Source organism: Leuresthes tenuis, unplaced genomic scaffold (genome assembly GCF_036924035.1).
Source record: "Leuresthes tenuis unplaced genomic scaffold, fLeuTen1.0.hap1 SCAF_13, whole genome shotgun sequence".
Classification (NCBI taxonomy): domain Eukaryota; kingdom Metazoa; phylum Chordata; class Actinopteri; order Atheriniformes; family Atherinopsidae; genus Leuresthes; species Leuresthes tenuis.
The window spans coordinates 17,881,015-17,887,055 of record NW_027325367.1 but is presented as its reverse complement, the minus strand read 5'-3'; the positions used below and the strand labels follow the sequence as shown (position 1 = coordinate 17,887,055).

At 39.4% G+C, this 6,041-nt stretch overlaps 1 non-coding gene across 1 annotated transcript; it reads left to right on the top strand.

Moving 5' to 3' along the window:
• The first annotated feature begins 5,194 nt into the window (after positions 1-5,194).
• On the top strand, positions 5,195-5,266 carry trnat-cgu (transfer RNA threonine (anticodon CGU)). Its single transcript has one exon. It is a non-coding gene; the product is annotated as a tRNA-Thr (tRNA).
• The last annotated feature ends 775 nt before the right edge of the window (positions 5,267-6,041 follow it).

Genomic DNA, 6,041 nt, shown 5'->3' with positions numbered 1-6,041 from the left:
AGCACTGCTGTGAGGTGGGGAATGGCGAGCGGATATTTGGCAATGTGCTGCTATACTGTGCTGACACAGGACACTGCGTCTTCATACAACAGAGCTATCACTCTCAGGCACAAGGTGCAACAGAGCAACATTTATATACAGCAAGCGAAATAATGCAAGTGAAGTTGCACTCTGAGTATAGTTAAAGTAGTATGTTCTTAACCTTAGAGGCACTCACAAAAATGTGTGCGCGAGTATCATTTAATTGAGACACCTGCAGTCCATTTTTTGGAGACTCCAAAACTTTACTCCTACTCATGAACTAAGAATCATGAATGCGCCTGCCTCAAATGATGCCATCTTCTCTTTTTTCAAAGGAATATGAGCCTCCAAGGACATTGTGGTCTCCTTCTGTTTCTCATCTGTATTACCTTGCTACATTAACAGCAAAAACTTTGAAGGGAGAAAAACCTTTGAAGAAAGCAATGGAGAACTTGTGTAACGGTTCTAGTGAGGCCGAAAATGTTTAACACATCAAGATAGAAGAAAACTACGGAACAGTTGTTGGCCATGGATAACTAATGCATGGGAAATTGTGAATCTTGTCTCTCGTTCAAGTAATTTCTGGTGACATGCTGTTTTGTGGGGGTGGCAAAATATTTTGTTCTCTGCACAAGTAGTTTGTATGAATAGGTGTTGAAAAGTAAGAGTAATTCAAGCAGGCTGAGGAGTATTTGGAGAGTAAAAACAAGGGGGCATTTTCAAAGGGAGACATTTCTTCATGATAGAATGCAAAGATCTTGAATGAAAAAGGAAATCTTGGAGTAATTTTCCCCATCAGAAAATCTAATGACATGGATGTCACTGTCAGCTGTGAGTAACAGGGATGCGACCCATTATTTCGTAAATTATTATGCACAATATATGAGCTAAGGACATCAAATCCCATTCTGAGATATTTGTAAATGGTGGGATTATGAGACAATTATGAGAAAATCAGAATACGTCAGAACATTACTTTTGTCAGTGTGTAAATATATACAGTGTACAATTATAATAGCTTTATTATCTAATGTACAGTGGCTCAGCTAAGCTCATTGTCACATTTGGAGCTGTGTATGACAACTGATCTGGGGCTCAACAATTTATGACCTTGCTAGATGCAAACCGGTGGTTCAGTGGTTTCAAGCTTGGAATATTTCACATGCAGCTTTGAAATTGCCAGAAAACCTGGGTATTTTTTCTTAATTCAATTCAATTCAATTTTATTTATATAGCGCCAAATTATAACAATTGTCATCTCAAGGCACTTAGCATTTGTAACTACCCCTACTCCTACTCTCTTTCTTTTTTGTTTTTGTTTTACCCTTCTTTCAAATTTATTTCCCTGATATTTTACTCATAGCCAGTTTGAAATATGCTATTATCTCCTCAAATCAGAGTTTCAACACAGAACTTAGTCTAGTCTACATCGCTGTACATTTATTGCCATTATGAAATTTCTTCAAACTTGATGCAACAGCTGTGAGAGAGCTTTGCTGTGTTGCTCTTGTGATTATTCAGATGGAGGCAGTTCATTGTGGAGTTGGACTGATGTACAGTTTTTCATTGCTCAGGATACTTAGAGCTTGTCTAAACTCAGAGCTCCATTATGAAGTGGATTATCTCATAACAAACTTGCTAAATTTTCTGCCATCATCAAAAAAAGCTTCTTCTCTGAATGCTATAATTTGAAGAACCTGGGCTGACTACTTACATTGTAGAAGAATACTGAAACTGATTAATTTAGTAAAGAGAAGCCAGCAACACGCTGTGGAGGTCAAGGTGCTATGTGCCCACCCTGAAGTAACAAGAGTATCTATGATCAGTGGACACTCAGGGAATTGATTTTGCGCTGAGCCATAGTGACAGAGTTGAGGGTCACCACCAACACCTGCCTCATTTTTCACCCAGTAGATTCCCAAACTTTTTTGAGCGATAGCTAGGATTAATGTACACACTGTTCTTACCCATTTCTACCCTCAATCTGGCCAAGCTCACATTATACTCATATCTCTGCTGAAACTTCGATAAAACATGCCGGCCATGAAAATGTAAGCTGCAGAATTGAACAATGTTGGTTACTCAGTCCACAGCTGAAAAGTGACCGCAATGTGTAATATTTGCGGTTTGGTCCGGTTAAGACAAACGACAGTTAAGTCATTTAACTGATCTGAGAACTGTCAGTCAGCGTCTTCAGAGGACATGCTCCTATCATCTCATTTTCAAATGATTCTTGCTTGTTGTTTAATCACAGTTTGGCTAGTTGGGTGATTAAATACACATTTTTCTGTGATGTGATGAAACTCATGAGGCATATTTCTTTCTGCTTTACTTGAAATTTAAAATCAACTATTTCTGAGTTGATGTAATTTAATAGACAAACAGTTTCACATTTTGGGAGAAAAAATGTTTGTTAACTTAAGAAAGATGAAGAGCTAAATTACTCTGAGTTAGTCTGAGTTGATATCCTCAATTCTTGTCTTCAAAGTGAGGTTCCAAGGTAACCAGAGGGGGCTTTGGATATTCAGAAGTTCCAGAAATGATCCCACACAAAACATTCACTTTTTTACTCTTAAAAGAATGGAGTTAATTATTGTGCTTTATGATTGCTTGTAGGTAGAGTTTGTTGTATACAAGCAGGATACTTATTATTAGTTTCATATTTACATGTTTAAATTTACTTTCAGTCATCAAAAGATTGTGAATTACAATAACTTCTCATTTAATATTCTAAAATATTTTATAAACTCAGTAGACTCAAATAAAACAAAACATGGACTTGGTTGCTTAAAACGTGGTCCCTGACCTATCTTATTTTTGGATGAGATAGGTTCACTTGTTGAACTATTTGGCAAGATAAATCGAGCACACATCAAAGCAGAGCAAATATTTAAAACCCTATTCATGTCTTGTATATTTTGCCTTCAGGTCTGAAAGCTGGGACCACAAGAAGGCAGTGTGGTGAGGAGAACCTGGGAACGCCTGCAACAGCTGTGAGAAACCATCAGATCTGCCATTCCTCACACTTCAACAGCCAACAAGAGAGCGATTTATGACGGCCAGAGAGGGAGAAAAAGAGACGGAGGAAAAAAAGGACAGACGGGGGAAAAGGAGACATAAACACACAGAACGAGGGAAAGAGAGTGAAATAAACATAGAAAAGAATACGAGGAGCTGAGAAGAGATGTGATAAAGGAAGAAAAATGAAAGGAGGGACAGACAAATGGGCAGAGAAAATAGAGCAGGAGTGACAGAGTGAGTACTGGTAAGGACCAACATGGCTGAAATGGCCATGTTGGTGTGTTCTACACAATGATGGCGAGACAGGTCGATCAACATTATCTCAGCATCATTCATACAACAGTTTCAAGGACAAGCCTTTACAGAGACCGATCTGACCTGCAGAAAAGAAGCATACGGTAGACATCTGTATCTTTTATGTGTTTTAATTTCAAAGGTTTTAAAAAAAGAACTACTATTACTACGGTAAGGTCAAAAGGGAGGTTAACAAGAGAATTCTGCTCCAAGGGCCCGTCACCTGTTCAGGTATGGTTCATCTCATCCAGTTGAGGAAGAGTCAGCCAACAAAGTCTTCCAACCTGCTGCCCTGAGAAATGAAAGATATTTCCTCCCACGGATCCCTTCCAACTCCACACATGCGCACAATTCCTACCATCGCCTTCTTCTTTTCTGTCTGCTTGTCCTGTCTGCGGTGGGTTGGTGGTGTGAACACTTGGTTTATTTGGTCTTTTAATACAAGCTGACCCCTGTCCCCTGATGTGTGTGTGTGTGTGTGTGCGCATATGTGTGTGTCTTCATCTCGGTCTAGAGAGCACTCTCCCATGACAGCTACGTCAACGACCCGGAGACGGTGTCGAAAGAAGACCACACCACACTGGGAGAAAACACACATCAGTTCAGCACACAAGCATACGTACATGCACACAAATAAACCTCAGCACATATACCCTCATATATCCAACAAAGCAGGATAGCACATAGAAGAGGAATATGTGGTGTCTGTGTGTGCGTGTGTGTTTGTGTGTGTTTTGGTCTTGAGGAAATCTTTAGCATATGTTAGATAGACCCCCGGGGCTCTCGCTCAACCGTGATTGGCTGATCGGCTTTGCCCCGTTTGTTTCCACAGTGACGGAGATGTCACTGTCTCCCGCCACCCAGGTAGAGCTGTCAATCACACTGGCTCACAGCCAACCAGATGCAGGCCTCACTGCAACCAATCAAAACATTTCTCCACAACTGCTAAATTATCATCAAGCAATGATCATGAAATATGAAATCCAAGAGTAGAGACTTTTGTTAGAGATAAAGGAAAACATGTAAGTTTCTGTTTTACACTTCCAATAACACTGTTTTTTTTTAAACAGTGGATTTAAAATCAGGGTGTTGTGATATACTGTGATATACTTCTTGTGGTATAATATAAATATACAAGACACTGATAGGGTTTTAAACCATTGCTCTGCTTTGATGTGTGCTCACAGAACCAGGGCTCGCACATGTCTACAAAAATAGAAAAGCGAACACATGACTTCAGTGAAGGAAGCAGAGCTAGCATCTGCGAGCTAAGCCTGCTGGAGCTGCACTGCATGATGCCAGCGCTAAAACCCCAAAAAACAACAGCTAGCTTTCAGTTGGCCCAAAATTTAAAAAGTTTAATATGTATTTACAAAGATAATCATATGTAAAGCTTTGCAATGGAGCTGTTTGTAGTTTTGGAATATGGAAGTGGAGTCATTACATTCAAAAGTAGATGTATTCTCAAATTATAAACAAACTACACAAGGAACTGCAAATGAATAGCCTACTCATATTTGGTCATGCAAATGTACTCTTAACAAGTTACTGTTCTCAGTAGCTAACTTAGTGAAGTACGTTCTCATTCAAAACTCATCGTGGCTAATCAAGAGTCTGTCATGTCAGTTTTTGTCGCATAGGGAACTGATTACAGTTATCCTTCTGTAGCTGTAAATGATGCAACAGCTCCACGGAAAAACAGTAAACAGTCATAGAAAAATGTCATTCTATGTAGGTGCCTTATCAACAAGAAACACTAACCGTGCAAGGGTGAGAATATTCTTGTTTTTGTCAAACATTTTCATATTTATCTTTATTTCCTCCTTTTTTTTCCCCATGATCTGAAGGCACATTATGAGGCATGGTGGCCAAGTGGTAAGGCGTTGGTCTCGTAAACCAAAGATCATGGGTTCAACCCCCATCCATGCCTAAATACTTCAGTCAGTGTAGTTGGAAGTTGTCAATCAGATTGGCTTAATGGCTAAATCCCAATAAATTTGAGTTATTCAGTTTATGTAACAAGCTTAATCCAACAAGAAAATGAATTGGATCAGGTTACTTGCAATAAAATTAAGACCTGGATAACTCAATCTGATTGCCCAGTCAACATGTCTGGAGACTAAAGTGGATAGTATTAAGCATTCTGTGCATGCATGAGATTTTTTCCCACGAACATCACCCGGAAGTCAAAGTCGATATTACTGTTGCCGTCAGAAAGACACAAACAACGCGATGGAGAATACGCCATTGTGCATCGCCTTTGCCATAACCATGCTCATCACAGATGTAGAGGGACGTAGCGTCATCTTGATCTTCGTTCGCCATCTTAGTTTCGTTGTTGTTGGTGGAAAAGACGTCAACCGGAAGTGGCTCTATTAGCGATAGTTGAAATGGGTACAGCGCCACTTATCTACTGTGGTAGTGCATGCTTTGTGCCTGTGATTTGATACATTCACTGCCATGTAACAAAGGATAATTACCCTTGCTCAGATAAGGAGCATAACCCAACTATAGCTATAATCGAGTTTATCTCATCATGTAAACCCACTGAGTATTGACCTGCAACACTGGGATAGAGGGTTTGTGTATTTACACTATACCTATATTAAGAAAGTCCGTGAAACTGCAGTGTTTAAAGATGTGGATAACTTTCCTAATAAACCATCAACTAGATACACAACATTTTTAAATGTTAAAGTGTAGTG